Below are 23,583 nucleotides of genomic sequence, written 5' to 3' on the forward strand. Positions count from 1 at the left end.
AAGCATACATTAAAGCTGCCCACATCTTTTGCTTTTAACTCTTCGTCTCCTTAATGCTAATTCATATTTTAGTCCGTAAGAAGACACTGGTAACCCCGTCGACAAATGTGAAGTGATGTGCTGTGTAATTATTCATGACATTATAACACTCGTGAAAACTCGGTATGGAGTTGTTCGGTGTCAAGTCACCACGGACACACAAACACCACACCGACAAACATAGTGAAAGATTGCGGTCAGCGTGTTTGTTCATGAATTCTATCCTTGGGGTGTTGTGTTGTCTGGAGGTGTGCTGAGGAAGATGTCTGATGAAAGAAGGCGCTGCAGGAATTTAAAATCTTTCCAGTGTTCCAAGTTCTGTGTGTGTGAATAATTGATGCTTTTTACAGTACATTCACATTGACTTGACATTGCAAAACATTGTGCACTGCTGCGCATTGTTTGAGAACATTCCCGTCTCGTGAAAAGCACTGCAACATCTGTGCCTTTCATTTACAAGAGGAGCCACAGTGAAATTGAAAAGCATTATAGCCTCTCTGAGTCATACCTACCCAATGGCAATGAAGGTTGACCACATCTCTCATAATCATAATCATAATAATCATAATAATAGCAGCCATTTTTATTAGATACAATTGTGAGTCCAACGGGACTATAAATAATATCAGAGCAAATCACCTTTCGCTAAACCACACCTCCGGAACAATGACTGGCCATTCACAGTGCAACACAGAAGCGAGATTTATTTTTAATCTGCAAGGGGTACGCATTTGCATTTTATTCGTTGGGTGTAATCTCGAAATGTATACTTCAAAATTTTCTGACTGCTTCGGTTTTAAATTTGCTTTACAAAAATGTCATTATTTCTACAGGAACGGCAGAAAGTGTAAGTCAGTGTTAATTTCTGAAAGCTCGACAGACTTGGCAACTAAAAAGTTAATTACACAAAAAGTGAAAGATAAAAGGGCATGACATCACACTAAGAAGTAGACATTCAGGAGAGCGTAGACCTCGACTGAGGTAGAAGCGACTCCTGGCTGGAGCATGTGATTTGAGCAAGATGAAAGGTTTTGTGCTTCCTCTCACATTCTGAAAAACATTTATGTTAGCTTAATTGAAGACTTCAAGTTGTGAGTCATAATCATTTCGGTATAACCTCCAACTCACTTGCGAAGTTGAATTGAATACATTATACTGTAGAAAAGAAATAATTGTTAACATGACGTAATTACTGTATGTGTTCATTTGGCCCCTACATTAAGGTGAAGAATGAGAAAATAATATTTGCAACATGAGCTTATAAATAGAGTTGTGCTTCAAAGTTTACATCCCTTAGGGGCAGGGCTGGACAGACAACCCCCCCCCCCCCCAAAAAAAAAAAAAAAAAAACTAATCGTCCTTGGCATTATGGCCCAACCTAAATCCTGACCACACCTGGCAACCACGTAGCTTTGCCACTGATGTTGATTGGTTCAATTTACATTGTAAATGGAACTAGAAAAATTCCCGCGGAAATTTTGAATGGGACTGCTGACTTTTGTAAATGAGCTGAACAGTTTAAAATTTAAACCACTGGAATCGCTCAAGAAATGTGGAAGTTAACCATAATCAACATCAACTAAAAGTATCTCACTGTCCCTGAAAATGTATTTTAAAAAATGTAAATGAACTGAACAGTTAAACATTTAAATGACTGTAATCGGTCAAGAAATGTGGAAGTTAACCATAATCTAAAAATATGTCACTGTCACTTTAAGAGCGCACACACATTTTTGACTTGGAGCCGTCACGCGCCCCACATTCCATTGAGATTGCATGAGAGAAGCACCCCTTCAACAAAAGCCTCTCGCGACTTAACGGTTGAAGATACAGATTAAAGAAATGACTCGTTAGAACGGCAAGAGTTTGGGGAACACGAGCATGTTCTCATTTTCTTAATCGGATAAAAAATGACCAAATGAGAGCAGGTTGAAAACTTATGATTTATCAGAAATGGAGAGAGGAAGGCGCCTGAAATTAACATGCAAAAGACAGGCGAATTAGTCCGACTTCTCTTGCTTAAGGTGAAAATAAAGGTACTAAATGACACCTTAGCCAAATAAAAGTTAGTTTGTCTGAAAGAAGACACTCGTGACTACAAAATGTGAGAATTTGATGTCTAGTGAGCAAAGATTGTGGCCATGGTGACGACATAATGGGTTGCTTTCTATAAATTGTGGGATGGCCTGTTGGGGTGAAATGAAAGAAAATGATCCTTCAATAGCCTCGCATCAGGACCAAAAGACACTGGCCCACCGGGTATGTAAACTTGTGCACTGTCTGGTGAAAAAAAGACTTACAACGTAATAACAACAACAACAATAATAATAATAATAAAGACCCACATTTTTTATTCTAATGTGCACTTAAATTGACTGTTGTGCATGTGCAACCTATCCACAAGCTCACTCAAATCTGTGGTGTAGTTTTTGCATAATCACAGGTAATCAAATCCCCGTAAGGAAGCTTGTCATTCAGCAGAGAAGCACTCGGCCTATTTTAAGGAACCAGGCAATGTTATCTCTCGAAAAAAAAAAGCACTTCAAAGCTATATTTTGTCTCGCTCAAGCATGTTCTTCTGCAATTTTGAGAAAGCCCCAAATCAGCGACACTGCAAGAATGAAGGACGTTTCTTTGTTTTGCCCACTTATTTAGACGCTGCAGCTCGGCTGTCATCTCGCCTGATTTAATGGACTTGACTGCAAACCCACAGCGGTTGACCTCATTCCGCAGAAACGAAAGCATTCTGAGACCTTCTGATCAAAAACTGTGACTTAACGCTTATCAACCTATTCTGCCGCTGATTAGAACCAGTTCCCTTTAATCCGCACAACTTAATTATACAGGAGATGTCCGACTCTCAAGGACGCTCTTATGCCAGAAGCGTTGAATCCGAGTGTGAATACTTGATGTGGCATCTTTTCGAACAGATATAAAAATGCAGAGAAGTCTATAAGGATATACGGTGGGATGGGTCGAGGACATACAGTATATGGTCCGTTTATATTGGCCTTCCTTTTACAATGACAATAAAAAGAACCTCAAAAACTCTATGTCCAAATGTAGTCAGGAACATGTTGTAAATTTGGACTAACATATTAGTTATCACTTCTTCTAACTCTTCCGAGGGGATGCCGAGGTGTTCCCAGGCCAGCAGAGAGTCGTAGTCTCCCCAGCGTGTCCTGGGTCGTCCCGGGTGCCTGCTCATGTCCGGAACACCTCACCACGGAAGCATCCAGTGACGTGCAGTGATCTCTATGTTTGGGCAGGCAGGCAGTCGTAAATTGAGACGCACACACCAATTACAAATTTGTGTGTCGGCAGGCGAGTGTGCGACGTATCCTGGGGTGACCATATTTTCATTTCCAAAAGAAGAGGGCACTCGGCCTGACCTTGAGATACTTAAATGATACTCAGTTTACTCTTTTAACATATGCCTCCTCTACGGAAGAAAAACAACAACAACAACATTACTCTCTTTTGAAGTCTTAAATTTTTTTCCGTTCCGTTCTGTCTTCAATTCCACTTATCCTGGGGTCGGGTCGCGGGGGCAGCAGCTTTAGCAGGGAAGCCCAGACTTCCCTCTCCCTAGCCACTTCACCCGGCTCCTCTGACGGGATCCCAAGGCGTTCCCAGGCCAGCCGAGAGACGTAGTCTCTCCAGCGTGTCCTGGGTCGTCCCACCGGTAGGACATGCCCGGAACACCTCCCCAGGGAGGCGTCCAGGAGGAATCCGAACCAGATGCCCGAGCCATCTCAACTGGTTCCTCTCAACGTGGAGGAGTAGCGGCTCGACGCTGAGTCCCTCCCAAATGACCGAGCTTCTCACCCTATCTCTAAGGGAGAGCTAAGCAATTTTTTTTGCTCCACCAAATGTTGTCACTTTCAAAACTGTACATAGTGTAGGCTTTCTGAAATGAAAAATGTTGGACCTCATGACCATATATGCAGCCCCAACCACCAGTTACAAGATAAGATATGTACAAGATAATAGTCTAGCGTCTTTTAGTTCTTCGTCTACTACTACTACTACTACTACTTATTTGACTTTTTTGTCTTGATGCCCTTTGGCACTGCAGCCAAGCAATTGTCAGTGTAGATATTGTTATGTGTGCAGTTGTGCTCTTTTGGTCATCTGTAGTATACGACACACTAAGCAAATACCGGTCGCTCACAATTTAAGACAGTTAGGATGTTAAAAATCCTTGCTGAAGTTTGACCGAAGGCTTAAATTCGTCATCTTAAAGCTAGATAATCGAGTGCTTCCAGCATTGTGGGAGCAGGTTGAGGAAGGCCCTTTTCTGTTCCCAGTTGACACATCAATGAGTTTGGTGTGGAAGAAAACGCCACCAGACACCTTCGGGATGAACTGGAATCGAGATTGTGAGCCAACTCAGACACAATCTGCTTCTTCCTCAGGTCATTGAATCGGTTGAGGCTGGTGTCTGTGGATCTCACTCTGCTTCGTCTGTCCTTCCTTCCTTTCCTCAGTCTCTCCTTTGGTCTCTTGAGGTCTCCCTGATTTGTTGGAATTTAGATGTCTCTGGGGTTGGTGAAGGACTCTGGTTGGTGGTCCAGTGGGTGGTGTCTGGTCGGTGCTGGATTTCACTTTCCTTTCTTTTCTTTGATCCTTCCTCGGGTCTCCTGACGGCATCACGACTCTGGCTAGAAGTGTTCGGTTTAGGTGAACGGAATGGGATTTTTTAATAGGTTTTAGGTGAACTAATGAATAGACACAAACTTGCACGCACGCACACACACACATACACATACTCACCCACATAAAAAAAAGAAGAAGAGAGCAATGATGATGACATGTCAAATCGGTAAGATTACCAAATGAACAATACTGAGCTCTCCAGAAAAAAATAAAATAACAAAAAAAGAGATTGTGAGCCAACATCAGTGGCCTCTGATGTCACAAATGTTGGATAAATTGACAAAAATGGTCCCAGAAACAACTTAAAGGTGTCCCAATACTTTTGTCCTGAATCTTTTCATCACAATCTTGCAAAACAAGCAAACTTGCGTCAGTGCAAGCTATTTAAAAGTGATTGAATATCTCGGAAACATCTCTAATTAAATGCGATCCCATCGACAAACCCCGCAGCTACTCTGATGCTGTACAAGCCGAGCCTTACATTGTTTGATGTTCTTAATATGTTCCCGCGTCGTGCGTTCTGTGTGTAGCACAGCGGTGGCATAAGTTGCTATAGCAACAAGCCTTTTCCCCACTCAATTGTATTCCTGTGAGTGGATGTTGCTTTGATCGGGTAGCCAGCGGCTAGGTGATCCGTTTAATTGTGCCATAACCACTGGGAGACTCTTCTCTGTGGAGAGACGCGGCCATGCAGTCGATATGTTTTACAAGAGGAAATGAAATATCATCACCGCACGCTGCAGTCTTTGAAAAGTCTGAATTATTTATCGTGAACATTCTAAGCATTGATTTGTACAGAGGACTATTTGGACCACATTCACTGCCATAAATTCATAAAAAAAAAAAAAAGAAGATAATTAAAAATTAGGGGCAACAGGCTATTAAAGTTTTTAATTGTAATTAATCGCATGATTTCAATAGTTAACTCATGATTAATCAAATTTTATATCTGTTCTAAATGTACAATTAAAAAAAATGGTTTTCATACTCTTGAAAACGTATGTGTGAATTTTTTTTTAAACTAATAGAAAAAGTTTAAATGAATTTTTGGTTTAAATGAATTTTTGACATTTATAGCCGTCAATGGCAGTAAATGAATAAAAAAGAAAAAAGGAAAACATTATTAAAAATTTGCGACGTCAGGCGATTACAATTTGTAATCATAATTAATCACATGACTTCACTAGTTAACTCACAATTAATCACACATTTCATATCTGTTCTAAATGTACAATAAAAAAATCTAGGTTTTCATACTCTTGTTAACAAAAATTTTTTTTTTTTTTAACTAATAGAAATAGTTAAAATGAATTTTTGACGTCTATAGCCGTCAATGGGAGTGAATGAGTTAAAAAAATATATAGATATATAGGCCAAATCGATAAGAATGCAATAAGGAAAAGACCGGATTCAATATAATATACACTCATTCTAATTACAATTGATAATATGTATACATGCAAACCTCATTGCAAAAGTATTTTCAGATATTAAAGGTTTGGCTTGCATTATTAACAGATATTGCAAAATGGCCTATTTGAATAATTCATCTCATGTTCTTGTGAGTTTCACGCCGTAAAGCCACCAGTGAAAAGTGCTTTCAAAGAATCGATTTTAAAACCTAATCTCCATTCTCATGCGTCTGCCGTGCAGAGTGCTTCATTTGCAACAAAAAGACAAAAAAAAAAAAAAAAAAAGATGTGAGGATGAGCTCAACTGTAACAAGTTGGCTGGGCTGGTATTAAATACATGCAAATATCATTTTTCTTTGCGTGCCTCCCATTGGAGTGATCACTCACTTTACAACTGAGCGCCCTGCCGTGTGAATACTTTTGTGATCCCCCTTTCTTTGGTCATTTAAAAAAAAAAAGAATTACCTTGTCTTTCTTCCTTCTGCCCAATTACAGCAGTCGTGAAGTGTTTCTTTTACTATTTTATTTTTTTTGGGTGTACTGTGTCACGGATGACCGCCTTGCCAAGTGATCTGTAGCGAGTGTGTCAGGCTGGCGGTCATGTACGGTCATTGCTGTTGCTGTTGCTGATGCTGCAACAAATACAGCTGTGTTCAACACTCCATCAGGGATGGATGACTGATGAACAATTTGTCTGCTTACTTCAGTAAGTTGACCTTTCAGTTTGGTGAGGAAAATCTGCTTTTGGTGGAATATGCTGTCGGAAAGGTATTCTATGTGTTCTATGCGTATTAAAATTAATAAATAAAAAAAAATCATACATATGCATGCAAATATATATATGTGTGTTTATATATGCATATATATTAGTGGTGCAACGGATCACAAAAGTCAAGGTTTGGATCGGATCACGGATTTGAGGCACGGATTGGATCGTTCTTCGGTTCAGCAAAAACAAAAAGAAGATAAATAGTAGTTGGTCTTCATTTATTTTGTAAAGCGCTATTTTCATTTTTAAAAAATCTATTCAAAATGTCTTATATAGAGGATTTAATATCTTCATTTATTTTGTGAAACACCTTTTCCCATTAAAAAAAAAATCAATTCAAAAATGTTTAACTCTTTGACTGCCAGACGTTTTCAGAAACGGGATGTCGCCAGTGCCAGCCGATTTAAGCATTTTGACTGATCGTTCAAGGTCCACAGAAAATGTTGTGTTTGGACTATGGAAACACACATACTACCAAATGAAAGATTGGACTCTCAGCTTTCATCAGAAAAAAAAAGTTTGTTTCTACGTTATTCCGTTTTTCAGTAATCAACAATAGAAAATGGTTAGTTTCACCGAAATGCTCTGTTTTGAAACAAAAAGCGGAGAAAAAGAGCTTTTTGTGAAACGATGTTATTTCATGCACTCTAGTGAATTTGACACTTCTTTTTGTCCATGAATGATGCCACAAACACCTAAATAGTGCTTTACTTCTGTAAAACGCTATCACCAACAATGAAAAAGTGTTTTTTGGTTGCAAAATATGTTTATTTCCATTCAACAGTGTAACAATTTGACAAAACAATTTCGCAAATTATTTACAAATGTGTGCAACTGTGGTAATATTTACAATTATGTGGATGTTTCAAATACAGTTTTTCTTTTTGTAACGCTCCCCTGCGTGCAAGGAGAAGGAGCAGGATTCGCACAACGGATTACTTTCACTTTCCATTGTCCGTTTCGCGTGCAGACGGCCTTTTTTTCCGGGGAATAGCAAGTAGCAGACTGTACCCACTCCTCCGATGAATATGCATTGGACTCGGGGCACTCTTCATCGTCCGATTGAACATCCGCCTGAGCGTGCTCGGTTGTGCTCCGCGTTTTCCGGTGTTAGCATCGCTAGCCGGTGAACCTTTATGACGTCGTCATAGCCGCCGCGTCAACGCTTGCAACTTCAGCGTCAACCTCGGAGTCACCATCATCATCATCGATGATGATCATCGTCGTCATCAATGTGCTCTTTAGCGTTAGTCGATGCTTTTCGTCTTTGAAAAAAATTCCCAAGTGTGAGCTGCTTGAAACCGGTCGCCATTGTTCGCTTCTCCAGCCATCTAGCTCCGCCTCACGTCTTCTACTGCCGCGTCAATGCTTCCAACCTCGGAGTCACCATCATCATCATCGATGATGATCATCGCCGTCATCAATGTGCTCTTTATCGTTGGTCGATGCTTTTGGTCTTTGAAAAAAACGGCTCGAGCGTGAGCTGCTCACAACCGGTCGCCATTTTTCCTTTGTCTTCCATTCTCATCTCCTGCTCGACGCTCTAGCTCCGCCTCTACTGACGCCCACCCGATCTTGTCAAAAGAGAGTCATCGCTGCCCTCTAGGGGCCAAAAATAGTCATTAGGCTAACTAGATCTGCTTGAAACTGTCACAGCAGCTGGCCAAGGCTTTCCTTCACCCGTTTCAAAAAAAAAAATAAAAAATTGGATGACGTCTTTTAACGTCATCCAATTCTACGGCCCTCCGTAGGTTTTTACTTGACGTCTTTTAACGTCCATGGCAGTCAAAGAGTTAATATAGCCGTGTAGGATTTAGGAACGCGACAACCTGGACTGGTCACCACTCGCTTATCGGGCATTTATGAAACAACTATTTACACTGACATTCCTACATAACCAATAATCTTTATCAATTAACCTAACATTCATGTTTTGGAACTCGGTTTGAAGCCAAAGTACCCATAGAAAACCCACACAAGCACGTGGGGGGGCATGCAAACTTCCCACACAACTGAGCCAGATGAAAAGGGCAGCCCACTTGCAGCTGTAATTTGGAATGAGTCATTGCCTCTGTCAGACTTATTAATGAAAGTCCCAAACAAAGTTGTGATTTTGACATTCAAAGCTCGGACTGTGGGGTGCTCAAGTCTCCTGAGAAAAATGTTGGTGTTTTGGTATCTTGTCTCCATTTAGCCATCAGAGGAAGCTCCTTGTTTCTTCTCTTGTGGATGTAAAAAAACCAAAAAAAAAACATCAATGCGACATGTGATTGAACTGTACTGATGGTCCACATCTGTTCTCTCACCAGACAAATACGTACAGTTTACTGTATTTTGCTATTATGGGCTCAGCCTTAAATGAGCTTGTAGTCGATGCTTCAATGATGTGAAATAACTGCATAATGGATCATGATACATCACAAATGGACTCCTTGTGTGGTGTTCATCCATTTTTGTTAAGAGCAGGCTAATGTATGCTATAAATAACTTAAGTGGCATTTTGATATGAAAAAAACAGTGGGGCGCCAGCCACTTACGTAGACTACATACTGGGAAACAATACTGTAGTGCGCTCGCTTACTAGTTTCTTTCCAATGTTAAAAATAGAACAGAAGATTTAAGTGAACTTTTATAGCGAGCAAGAATAGCAATGTAAATCGATGGGTAAAATTCAAATATATATATATATTTTTTTCTTTTTCTTCTGGAGAGCTCAGTATTGTTCATTCGGTAATTTTACCGATTTGACGTCATCGTCATTGCTCTCTTCTTTTTTTTTTTTTTTTGTATGTGGGTGAGTTTGTGTATGTGCATGTGTGCGTGCGTGCGTGCGTGCGTGTGTGCGTGTATTCATTAGTTCACCTAAAACCTATTAAAAAATCCCATACCGTTCACCTAAACCGAACACTTCCAGCCAGAGTCGTGAGGCCGTCAGGAGACCCGAGGAAGGACCAAAGAAAATAAATATCTTGTTTCTAAAATTATGGTTACCTTTTATTCGGACCAAAGAAAAGAAAGGAAACTATTTTAATAATTGAGTAATCGTTTGGAGCCATTTTTTTTATTTAAAATTGTCATATCAACAGTTATTGTTCCGAGTTTTCTGTAGTCCTTCATGAAAAAAAACGGATTAACTTCTGTGTTTAATCAAAATAAGAAATTTGCAAACATCTGTTTTACTTTACTTTTTAAAAACCACTATACGAATACGAAGTATGAAATAAACATCAATCACCAGTTAATAAACATCAATCGTGGGAAAAAATGCAAAGTTAAAATGAATCAGATTAGTCGATTAATCAATTCTAAAAATATTCAATAGTGACAGCACTAGTAATATATATATTTTTTTCTTTTTCTTCTGGAGAGCTCAGTATTGTTCATTCGGTAATTTTACCGATTTGACATGTCATCATCATTACTCTCTTTTTTTTTTTTAAATATATATTTTTTTCATTAATTTTTATTTTGTATGTGGGGGTGAGTATGTGTATGTGTATGTGCGTGTGTGCGTGCGTGTGAGTGTGTATTCATTAGTTCACCTAAAACATATAAAAAAATCCCATACCGTTCACTTAAACCGAACACTTCAGAACCCAGCCAGAGCCGTGGGGCCGTCAGGAGACCCGAGGAAGGACCAAAGAAAAGAAAGGAAAGTGAAATCCAGCACCGACCAGACACCACCCACCGGGCCACCAACAAGAGTCCTTCACCAACCCGAAAAAAAAATTCAAATATTGACGTCCTGGTCTTGTCACCTCTAAAAAAAACTATTTTGGAGGTTGTTTTTTCAGTTCTGAATAAAATACAGGGAGAAAGTGCAAAAAACAACGATCAGCCCGAGACATAACCAAGAATCAAAATATTCACTTTTGGACAGAAATACTGAACCAGGAATGAGCTGTACCATGCATGAGGCTGAAGTGCTCAGACAAGCGGTTGAGGAGGAGATAGGAGGTGTCAATAGCAGCAGAGGTCGAGGAGAATGAGTCGGCAGCGATGAGGAGGTTATTTTTATGAGCGTCTTGTCAGTGCTGTTGTGCCACATTGACATTGCTCATAGAATTCATGGTTAGGCGGCATACAGTATGTTGGTTGACAGCTGATCTTTTCAGAACTTAATGATGACAGAAAGGTTGGAAAATTGCCCGCTAGTAGTCGGGTTTTTTTTTTCGGTCTTGACCAGGCTTTTTGAGGATGGGTTTGGTTTAGGCAGTTGTGGATTGATTTTACACGATGAGGATTTCTGGGGCAAATCAGTTAGTTTGAATGAACTGATCACGGATTCGGTCGAAAGATGAAGCAATATGTCTATTTAAATAACTTGTTTATTTGTTGCGTGCACAGTACTTGGTCCACTTTATATTTATGACAACTGTGGTGATCAATGGTGGGGGAAAGCTATTTATGAGAGTGGAGTAGTATTTTTTTTTTTTTTTTTCTTAAAAAAAAAGAGTTAGAGGGATTCTTTTAATGCTCTTACAAACACAATTTTGCTCAACCAATGAGCAGCTAGCACACCTGGCCAGGTAATAGAAATAGTATCAGTTATTAGTGTATCAGACCGTGTGGAACCACACTGCCCCTAAGTGGCCAAATCGAGTACAACATGAACAGCGCTCCCAATAAGGGCACACACAAACAAAGGGAAGACAGTATAAAATAATTTAAATACAATCGATTCTGAATCATACTAAATGAGAATTGCTATTGTTATGAGAATACATTTTTTGGCACACCCCTATCAGTTACTTTTTTTTTTTTCCAAATGGAAAATATAAAGCAGGAGAAAACTTATGAGACATATTTATTTGCACAAATACCAGTTCTGTATCCAGGTTTACAACTGAGTTCCATTCTAATGGCGGTTATCTAACTCAAACTGGTGTTACTAAGCTTACCTTCTTGTGCGACCTGGCGACGTATTCTTATACTGTGTGCCAATCCTAACCTCAACATGTCATACTTTGATAATGTAAACTTACTAGTGCTGTCACTATTGAATATTTTTAGAATCGGTTAATCGACTAATCTGATTCATTTTAACTTTGCATTTTTTCCCATGATTGATGTTTATTAACTGGTGATTGATGTTTATTTCATACTTCATATTCGTATAGTGGTTTTTAGAAAGTAAAGTAAAACAGATGTTTGCAAATTTCTTATTTTGATTAAACACAGAAGTTAATCCGTTTCTTTCATGAAAGACTACAGAAAACTCGGAACAATAACTGTTGATATGACAATTTTAAATAAAAAAATGGCTCCAAACGATTACTCAATTATTAAAATAGTTTCCTTTCTTTTCTTTGGTCCTTCCTCGGGTCTCCTGACGGCCTCACGACTCTGGCTGGAAGTGTTCAGTTTAGGTGAACGGTATGGGATTTTTTAATAGGTTTTAGGTGAACTAATGAATACACGCACACATGCACGCATGCACACATGCACATACACAAACTCACCCACATACAAAAATAAATAAATAAAAAAAAGAAGAGAGCAATGACGATGACATGTCAAATCGGTAAAATTACGGAATGAACAATACTGAGCTCTCCAGAAAAAAAAAAAAAATTAAAATAGTTGTTAATTAATTCGACAATCGATTACTTGTCGATTAATCGATAAATTTTGACACGCTAAAAATTACCCCCTGTTTTTATTTTGGAAGGAACGGAGAACAGCTTGTGGCACAGTACTCGCCTGCCTTAGTCTAATGTGAAGTCATCATTGGATGTCAATCTATATTAAAATCTAAAGTTTTGTATGAATTACTTTTACACCATTATTTGTCCAAAGGAATGTGTTTGGCCCGTATCTTATACGTATATGAGTTATATTAGGAAGTCACTTTCCTGGGTCGCCGAGACAAATGCTGTAATGAAATCTTGCAAATCGAGGGAGCATAGCGACAGTTATCTACACGTTACCGAGGGAGTAGTGGCAGTGTATCTTTGCTGGATCATGATTAACTGAGCGGTATGCGACGCGCGTCGTAGCGGAGGGTCGTCTCAGTCCGCCAGCTCGTTAGGAGCCGCCGCGCTTGATTCCAAACTGGAAGGAGGAGGCAACTTGAAAGTGAAAGTGTTTTGATGCCCTCGCCACCAGCCGCCGGTACAAAGCCCGCAGCACATAATGCTTCCTCGTGCGGTTAATGAGCAACGATATGAATGGTCAAACGTGGCGTGCCGCTGTTGCCGCACCGCTCTTTGAAGTGGAGCCTTTTGAATATTAATGACATTCATGACCTATTTGCTACTTTACTTTATGGAAATTCTTGATGGCCGTGTTGCCCCCAGTGGATTCAGGAGAACGTGAACATGCAAGTGGTGAACAACAAGCATTTCATTCAAAAGGGATTATGTGGTTCATCATTTGAAAACAGTGTCCTCCACAAAGGCTTTGAAATAGAGACAATGAAACTTTTATGCAACGATACATCCTTGACACCGGCTATCGCAAGCATCTTGCTTGTGACACTAATCGAATTAAGTAGGACTATTTGCTTCAACAAAGAGAAATAATCCCTGAAAGTTGAAGAGGACTGATTGAAAATTGTGCCCAGCAGAAAAGACCATTTGCATGCACTGACCTTAAACCTCCACACCACTGGCCGTTTTATGTTAGAAATCAATAAGGTCTTTGCAGTGACATTGAGAAACAATCCCTCAAAGGACAGCTCAGAACCGCTTAAAAAAGCTCAAGGACTGATTTGACTTTGGACCCCAGGCGTCTTTTTTTTTTTTTCCAGTTAATTCGATGGAACGTTGAATGTCCTGAAGTCCTGCAATTTTACATTAAACATTTCGGTGGGGGGGAGGGGGGATTTATATACTGTTAATAGCCATACAAAGTAATATAAAGACATAATAATAATAATGATAATAATAATAACTAGAAAAATTCCTGCGGAAATTTTGAATGGGACTGCTGACTCTTGCAAGGTGGAAAGACGCATGTAGTACTTGTAGCAATAGTAGTAGTAGTAGTAGTAAGTAGTAATAGTACTTGTACTTGTAGTAGTAGTATTAGTAGTAGTACTTGTAGTTGTAGTAATTTTAGTAGTAGTCAAATGGCCAAGATGGCCGCCGACCCAGGTGGGTGAGGGGGAGAGAGTCCTTGGCGTACCTAATCAATTGGCCAACATGGCCGATAATTTTTTTCCTTTTTTTTCCCCTTTTTTTTCCTTCTTTTTTTTTTTTTCTGGAGAGATGGCCGATAATAATGATGATAATAATAATAAGTTCAATGAACTGATTTCTACAATAATTCAAATGGATTTGATGCTCGCTGTTATAAGCTACCTCAGCATTCGCCATCATTGAAAATGAAGCTTGTCGTCTCCAAAGCCGATGTCCCAGAAGCCGTCCCCGACATTGCCGCACATCTAATCATCTGAATGCGCAAAGACGAAACGGCTGTCTGAATACGCACTCACTTAAGACGATTTCTGTCCGAAAGGGACAAGGGAAATCTATTTGAGCTTAGATGACAGGTGTCCTTCTGATGAAAAGGTGGTAAATGTTTAGAGAGAAAGCAAACTCCTAATGGCATTTCAAGCACGTTTTCACATCATCGTCAGTCTCACGCCGCCATTTTGGGGTGTCTGAACAACTGTAACCACGGCTGTCAAAGCATCGGAAGATATTATGACACATCTAACGGCGGGTGAAGAGATTTGCTTGACAGCTTGAGTATGGTCGTTCTCCCAGGGGTTCGGAAGATGGTTACCCAACACACCCACCTTGCCATCTGTCCGACTCCATTGTAGCTGGCTGCAAAGCCCACAAGGATGTGCACGGCAAGGGAAGACAGAAACACAGAAAAGTGCTTTTAGGAACTGCTGCACACCCTCTTCCTGTCACGAGCGTCTTACATCAGAATCAGCTTCTTTTTTTTCTCAGCTAGTGTGTTGTCACAAAATTGTAGTATTTTGTGTGAAAGCAATTCATTGCTATTTGTAGAAAACACATTTTTTTGTGTGTTTGGGATTATACAAAACACAAACAGTTGGTTTGGTAATCCAGCTGCATTTCAATATTTCAATGGTAAAACTCGGATTTGTTTGGATTTTGAAATATTTCTCCCATATGAATTAACGGCAATAGAAATAATCTGTTCTGCCGTAAAACTGTTTTAACTTTGTCTGTTTAGCCATCCAGCAGCATGCCAATGTTCCCGGACCTACTCATTTTTTCGCACGGTATTGTGAAACGTTTTTGAGCATCTAAATATGACATTTTTGACAAATCTACCCATGGTAAATCTTAAATAATCAGTTCAGAATTCAACTGATGCTATCATAAAACTGCTTCAACTAAAAAATAGCAATAACATTTTTTATTAATTTCCCCCAACCAACTCCATCCCGATATTTCATCTTCCAACATTAATGAAACTTGTTTTTGTTTTTTTTTTGTTTTTGTTTTTGTTTTTGTTTTTGTTTTTGTTTTTGTTTTTGTTTTTATTTTTATTTTTATTTTTATTTTTATTTTTATTTTTATTTTTATTTTTATTTTTGGTTTTGGTTTTGGTTTTGGTTTTGGTTTTGTTTTTTTGTTTGTTGTGTTTTTGTTTTTTGTTTTTGTTTTTGGTTTTGGTTTGTTTTTTGGGAATATAAATCATCTGTTCCAGGGCCCTACAATGGCCATCAAAACACCTTAACAAAAAAAAAAACGAAATAAAATGTGTTAATTTGGCCATACCGAAGTTTGTTCCTGGTTGTTGATGCAAATCTGATTCGTTAAAAGTGAACGTTTTGGAAAATAACGACATTACTATTTCTGTGAAAATGCTGAGAATGGAAGATGCGGTGCCTGTAAAAAAAAGGAAAAAAAAGCCTTTTAATTGGTAGACAGATGAACAGTCTAGTTACTATATTTACTCAAATAGCATCTTTAGCACGCTTTAATGTATCACACGTATCCTTGACATTGCACCTGTAGATGTATAAATTGTGTCCTCGGAACTATAGACTGGGATGCTCACAATAGCAAGGAGGCTCTGTGTACCTCCCGGTTTTGTAACATTGATTTCCTCCTTGAATAGAGACAATTACATACAAAATCTGAGCTCAGGAAATAAATTCTGTGTTTCAGAAATTGCATAACAACTGTCATCACCGTACGGCCCTTTTTTATTTTTTATTTTTTGGGGGGAGCTCATCACTATTAATGATACTGCATTGTGAAACAAATGTGCTGGATGGGTTTATAGATTGATATGCAGATAGATCGATTGATATGCAGATTTATACATACATATACTTCATCTCTTGAGAGAAATTATTACATTTTAATGGTAAAGTAATAGTTGTGTGCAGTGTGCTGTCTGGTTCAGTGAGTGCCACATAGTCAAGCAAGACTGCTTTTCATTCGGACGCAATTGTTGAAGTTTGTCTTCAACTTTTAAATTGCCTGTCTGCATTTAGACCATACAGTTGAGATAAAGTATGAAAATGCCCTCATTTCCTTCCTTTGTTGTTGCTTGTTAGCGTGCCTGTCTCTCGACTAATGCGTTTAATGCATATATAATGAGATGGGCCATGGAGAACTGTGACAATTGGAATAGGCACAACTGCTTAGTCCTATTGCACTCTGTTGCTGGTCAAAACAGCAGAACCAACAGAAACATGTAAGAATAATGCAATGTTGAAAAAATTTCAAAGTCCAAATTTTTAAGTTGTCAGAAAAACAGAGATGAAAGGTAGAAGAAGAAGTTTTTAAAATGAACTAAAAAGTTACCATAAAATGTCCAAAAAGGAAGAAAAAAAGTAGAAAAAATACCACAGAATTTATTGGGAATTTTTTTTTAAAAGGCAGAAAAGAAAACATGCCAAAAAAAAAGAAAAAATCCCCAAAATTACCATAAGATGTCCACAAAATTGCCAAAAATGTCCGTAAATTTATAGAAAAAAAAAGGCAGAAAAAAATAATCATAAAATGTCCCCCCAAAAAAGGAAGAAGAGAGGCAGGAAATGATCATATGTCCATAAAATTGCCCAAAATGTCAGAAATTTGGCAAAAAGGAGAAGTCTTCAAATGTATGAAAAACAAATGACCCAATAAAAATCAAAAAATGGAAGACAAAAGGTAGAAGGAATTGAATGTCTATGTTTTGGATGCTGATTTCATATTTTTCTTTTGTGGTGCAGCTCTAATTAGCTCTTGTGCCCTCAAGTGCATTAGCCCATCACTAACACACCGTTTCCTTCATCACAATGTTCAAATGTTTTGCGGCTCCAGACAGATTTTTTATTTATTTGACCTAAAATGGCTCTTTTGACAATAAAGGGTGCTGACCCCTGTCTTATGCTGTTAACATTGTTCAGCAGTTCTGTATTCACAGTCACATACCTAAAATGAATCAAAGCATAAGATTCTACCTGCTTTAAAATATTGCAATGTAAAATGGATTTAGCACAACATTTTTGCTGTGTGACTGCTACGTTTGTGTCCCCCCCCTTCTAGACTTATGGAATATATCCACTGTCGGTGGGTCACGATCATGATAATTTGGTCATTAAAGTAATACTCAGATGCAACAGACTGAAAAAGAAAAGAGCAGAAAAACATAAATGTCTAGAATTGCTGGAAGTGTTTTTATGAAACAGCATAAGGAGAGTCATGATTTAAACAGACAGTGCCCTGTGTGCCATGTATGTACTTTGCTGTGATGTTAACGGACCAGATGCCAAAAGCATGTGTGGGTCTGTGTGGCTATGCGGGTCACTGTATCCCCCCAAGTGTCCGTTCTGATGCAACATTGGCCGAGAGCGAGACTCTGCCCGAGTCCTTATTGGCTCTGTGTCGTTTATGTGACACTGTACTGAGGAAAAACATATTGCACTCTATCGCCTTAGATATAGTGTTTTATTTTTATTTTTTATTTTTGGTCAAATGTCCATATTGAAGTTGGAAGCGCTTGCTCTACAGGCTGACCAGACACAACATTTTGGGAAATAGAACCACCTCTGCAAAACAGGCAAAACTCAAGGAAGCTTAAATAATGGGGTGTCTATTCATATGTCTCATGAAAGCAAGCTTCAGCCCTCTTAAGATGCCGCTCTTTTAAATTCTAAAAAAAATAATGTAAGTCTCCCTTGAGTGAAAGTTTTCTGCTAGACAGTTGCATATTTGTTGATATATTTATGAGAATTTTTCTGTTGACATCATGCATTTATTTGCTGGGCTATTCAGGTTTAAAGAGCCTTGTGTTGATCATTTTCACTGCAGGTGACTTACAGCTTTTATATCCAGGAGGTAAAATTAAATGAAACATATCTTACAACCCGCGGCATCATTATTCTTTACTAATCATTTTGCTGACTATTAGTATTGACGATTGAGTAAAGCATTTTAAGCCCAAGTAGTCATTTAATAAGGGATGAAATGTGGCCTCATTAGAGCAAACGCAAGGCTGAAGTCACATACACACCTATACGAATATTGAAAATGGCATTATTATTATAATAAATATGACCCACTCTAACTACAGAAGTCTCTTCCACTACGGACATGAGTGATTAACTGCTGCTCTTCAGGGCCAACTTCATTTACGGGCGAGTGGTCAGCTCCTGTCAGTGGAACGCCGGTTTGTTCCAGAGACGGTCGGGAATTGAATTCTCTCCGCCGCAATCTGCAGTCATACATGTCACAGCGTTAAATTGTGCTGCTGGATCGCATTCGTTTTTGGCGGGTGAAACGATGACATATCTGTATAAGATCGTTGGGAATAATAATACACTGTGATGAATTATCTCAGTTAAAATGTGTCTTTGTGAGGTTGTAAAGTAATCTTCTTCAGGGTGGTTTTAATAGAACTGTCAGTTCTGATCTCAGCCTTATTTTTCCTTTCCAAAATTTTGTTAGAAACATCCACAGATTCCCATTTGAAGAGGGCTCTTGCAGCCAAAAACTAACACGTATTCAGGCAAAATGAACCACCAATAAACAGACGACATTGTGTAATACATTTTTAATGAATCCTGGCCGACAACCAGAGTAAACATTGTGTGTTTTTCTCTCTCTCATCATTGAGCAAGTTACATTTTATTAGATTTTGAGGGTTTTCCTTTTCATGTTTATGTTTGGGTTATTGAAGGGTCAGTTTAAACTGCAACGATGTCACCCCATGCAGAACTGCAATAAATAACCAGAAATGCTGTAATGTGCATTGCCTGGCATGTTGTGAGCAATGTCACTTCACTCTTCTCGTCTGTTTTTATACTGTATGTGCGTGAAGACTTTAGCAGATAATGCCATTCCTCTGGCTATTTATGATTCCCCCCCTCCCATCCCCTCTCAATTTTCTTTCCTTTTTTTTGTTTTTAAAGACATGACACGTAAAACTCAAAACAAGGTTTTATTATTATTATTATTATTATTATTATTATTATTATTATTATTATTATTATTTATTAAAGAAAATAAAGTGTCCCTATTTGCCCCTTCTGGAATTAAAAACGTTCAAAATTTCAAATTTAAAATTAAATATCAGTGTTAGCAAAAACACATTCAGATTTTGAAAGTGATTGATTAATCCTAATAAGAGGGTGTGTACAAGTGTGCAACCACATTATCTCAGTTGTTTACTTTTTCTTTTTAAATCTTTTTTTTATCAATTGAGTTGTACACGTTATAGGTCACATTAGTGGTGGGAAAAATTTTGAAATGATTTATCTTGATCTTAGTGGTCTGGCATATGAACTGCTGTGTGTAGACTTTTCAATTGTCTTGGGACTAGCCCAGGTTCACTCAATGTCAGCTGGGATAGGCTCCAGTTACCTGTGACCCAAATGCGGACAAGTGTGCTGGAAACCGGATGGATGGATGAAATCACATTACAGATTGATTCAGAAACTGAACAAATGGAAGGTCAGCCTCCCGGAGCAGTTTGCCGAGGTTCCACGGTACTTAAGGTGTAGTTCACGTACATCTGTTTGTTGTCCCGATAAATTCCAGGCCAACATTAGTGGCGCGTGGCACTCCAATTTGCCCTTGATGTGCTCCAGAGTCAGGAAGAGGCGGGGCTGATATGAAGGGGGCGTGGGCAGAGGTTAAATCTCTGCAGGGCAGCGAGAATCCGAGTGAGCGACAGGGGACAAACACTGAGTCATGTTGACATGGGAGGATGTTATTAATTTGTGTGCATACAGAGAATTATGTGATGTACTCAGACAGTTTGGAAAGCCTTGCCCAAACATCCGTTCGCAATGTTGCCAAATCCCCTTTTCTTTATGTGAAATAGTCTCCTGTGTAGTATGTGTTCTCTAAATGGAGGGATGAGGAGGGATTGTGTCACTTCTCTCAGGTTTGGCAGTCATAAGCCCGGATAAGCCCTCATGAATATTAGTGTCTTTTCAACAAAAACAGCTCTGTGTTGTTGCAAATATACTGGCAGTATGCCGCTCCTGCCAAAGCCAAACCCCCCCCCCCTTCGACCCCCCGCACACCACCCCCAACCCTGCGCGTTTGCATTTATTGCCCAGCCCCTTGCAGCGTGTCATTTCCCCTCAAATCAGCAGGGAGACATCACGCTGACATAAACAAACGTGACGGACACAGACAAATTGCTGTTTGTGTTCAATATATCGTGCGAAAAAAAAAAAAGAAAAACGAAAAGGGAAGACTGCCCCTTCTCCTTGTTTTGCCAACAGAGCTGTTAAAAGAGGAGAGGATGCAGCCACTGTGCTTGGCTGCAATCCTGGAGGCAAGCATGAATTCACTCTGAGTCAATAATTTATTCACCCTCATACACACGCACATAAACGCAATATACAAATACAACACGGTACTGAAACGGAGCGCTGCCAGGAACCAAATACACACGTCATATTTCAAGCTATTCAATATCCAATAATTTGTAAATCTCCTTTTCCGAGTTTATATGTACTGATGTAATTGAATACATTTTTGCCCTCATTTACTTGCTTGGAGTTTGTTGTCAACTTGTTCACTCATTGTGTTACATCATTGCTGTATTCAGGACCATTTTAAAACTAAAAACAGGTAAAAAGAGGGATGCTTTGGCCCGCATTTTTATCTGGCGTCAGATAAAGGCAAACTTTTGAAAACAGATCTCAGAGTGGACGTTTGTTAAAACGATCACGTTAATGTTCCCGCCTGAACGCTAAAAAACGCATATTTTCAAAGGCAAGGCTCGCTTGATAGCGCTTCACCAGTGAAGCGAAAATTTACTGTCACCAACAATGACATATTACTCCCATCGCTCAAATTCTAAGATAGGATATGCAGTTGAGGCTTTCAATCATTTTTAGAGCTCGGTGTGAGCGGGGATTGTTTTGACAATGTTGTCGCCTGTACGTGGAAGTTTTCTTAAACGTAAAGCAAAGAAAATCCTGCTTTAACGAGCTTGTTCTCTTGTAAAGCTACCATTAAATGAGTCGACTTCGGCACAGATCCATGTACTTTCCATCCCGAAAGTTTTCTACGAGATGTAGACTTGGGGTTTAAAATGACAATCCTTTAAAAATGTGACTTTGTCCCTTTGAAGGAGAACTAAACCCAAGATGTCAAAACTTTATCATGCATTTTAAATGTGCCTATCCTCTTTATCTGATACTGTTTGTTTCCCCTTAAAAAGTTTCATGCATGAGTTCATGTGTTCATGAGTCACTATCAAGTTCCTTGTCCATCCACTAGAATCATAATGGCATTCTCCATAAACCAGGAAATAGCTAGCTAACTGACAAATAGAAGGCGGGGCCTTGGTGGAGGTCTGTGTTCTACCAAGTGACAGACACGAAGTTAGTCAAGAATTTGCCACATTTAATCCCTAAGTACGTCATCCTGAACCCATTTGCTAACCAAAATCGAGTTTTAAAATTGTTACATTCCTTTTATGTTATTATTTATTTATTTATTACAACCAGTCCCACCGCCTATTAACCGTGTCTTCTCTGCCCTTGTCTTATTGCGTGTTTAAGACTGAGGGTGCATTTGGACCTGGAAGCTGCAAATTAATTGCCCACACTGAGATCAATAAAGTTGTCTGAATCTGACTCGAGCACGTCAACAGGCTCTCACATAAATTAAAGCATGGAGTTCCTGCACGCTATTAAATATGATTTTACAGTAATGACAAATAGTGTTCCAGTAGACTCTCACATTTCCGCATTGTTGTGTAAGACCATGTTTATATTTATTTATAAAGATACCATTAAATGAGTCAGCACCGGGATAGATCTTTATACTTTCCGACCCCCAAAAAGTTTACTGCGAGATGTGGGGTTGGGTTTTTGAAGGTGGTTCTGTCAAATGCAGATGGATGCTTTTGTTACCAGGACAACCACGGTGGAGCTGAAGGAAACAGTTACTCAGCGTTACCAACTTTTAGCAACGAATCTACTGACGTTTTATAGCATTAGTAGCGATTTCTGGAGAATCTGAGCCTCCATCGAGAGCAGAGGGAGGTCCACCCCTCTGCATTCAGACTGCCAAGGAATCCAACACTGGCTAATTGAACCATCCTTTGGATTGACTCTGGCTGTGGCCTGTTAATGGCAACTTAGCTGTCAAATAATGAGCAGAGAAACTTAGTGCGAGGGCAGTTATTAGTCACAATTTGGCAACATTCAAAATGGCTTGCACTAGACAGTTTAAGAAATAGCCAGATAATTACTCATTTATAATATTGTTCATTTTACACTTAATGGATGGAGAGGACCCTGAAGAGCCATCTGTTGTTATTTTTGGTAAGAAAAAAAAAAAGTGTAAACACAAAAGCATGACTTTGTTGCTATTTCATGGCAAAATACATTAGATTTTTTTCCCTCCAAAAGCAGACACATCCAAAATATTCACATAAATGTAAAATTACACTGAAATGGTATTATGCTTTGTGAGTAAAAAATAATATCAAGTGAGTGTAATCAAACTAAAGTCTCTTGGACTAACCCTTGACCTTACCTAACCTTTCAAAGAGAGAGACAAGTTGCGTTGATTGCACAAAGATATTTTCGCTGTTGCTCAATATCCTGTTGATCAACGGGGCAAAGCAATTGATAACATAATTTGTTGCAACCATATTAACTCATTCACTCGCAGCCATTCTTACTGAAGCAACCACCTTTGCTCCCGACTGTTTTACTGGATTTTGACTGAGGCCCACAGAATATTGTTTCTATTGCTATAAAAAAATGGAACCTACCAAAAGAAAGATTAGAGTCTCTTCTTTCATCAGGAAAAAAAGTACATTTGTATCTGTTTCCATTTTGCAGCAAATAGCATTAAAAGTTTCATCATTATTCACAAACCTGTTTAAAACACTGGGGAAAAGAGTTTGTTGCAACATAGCCCTGGTTGATCTCTTATAATCTGCTGCCACCTGCTGGCCATTTTTTGTATTAACTACCATTGCTTTAAGCGACTTCTTCAGATCAGAGGCTGCGTCAAAGCGTCCTGTATTCTCTAGCATAAAATAACTGAAAAAAAAACCCGTATAAATATGTTTTTGGGACCATGGCAATTTTTTAAAATAGAACGTTTTTATACGTTATTGGGAGCAAATGTGGCTAGTTAATGAGAAATCACAGGCGCAGCCGTGTATGAGGACATGAGTGATGAGTACGTGATGACGTAATACAGGTACGTATGAGCTTGTGGCTGGCTTGACGTAGATAATAATAAGTAACATGGCACTTAAACTAAAAAAACTAAACTAAAAAACTAAAAAACTAAAAAA

The 23,583-nt window shown here is 38.9% G+C and overlaps 1 protein-coding gene across 1 annotated transcript in view; it reads left to right on the forward strand.

Annotated features, from left to right (window-relative positions):
• fastkd5 (FAST kinase domains 5) overlaps nt 1-23,583 on the forward strand; it is a 44,470-nt gene that overhangs the window by 14,826 nt on the left and 6,061 nt on the right. The window lies entirely within an intron of this gene.

The sequence above is a fragment of the Vanacampus margaritifer genome, chromosome 11, assembly GCF_051991255.1.
Source record: "Vanacampus margaritifer isolate UIUO_Vmar chromosome 11, RoL_Vmar_1.0, whole genome shotgun sequence".
NCBI classification, from domain to species: domain Eukaryota; kingdom Metazoa; phylum Chordata; class Actinopteri; order Syngnathiformes; family Syngnathidae; genus Vanacampus; species Vanacampus margaritifer.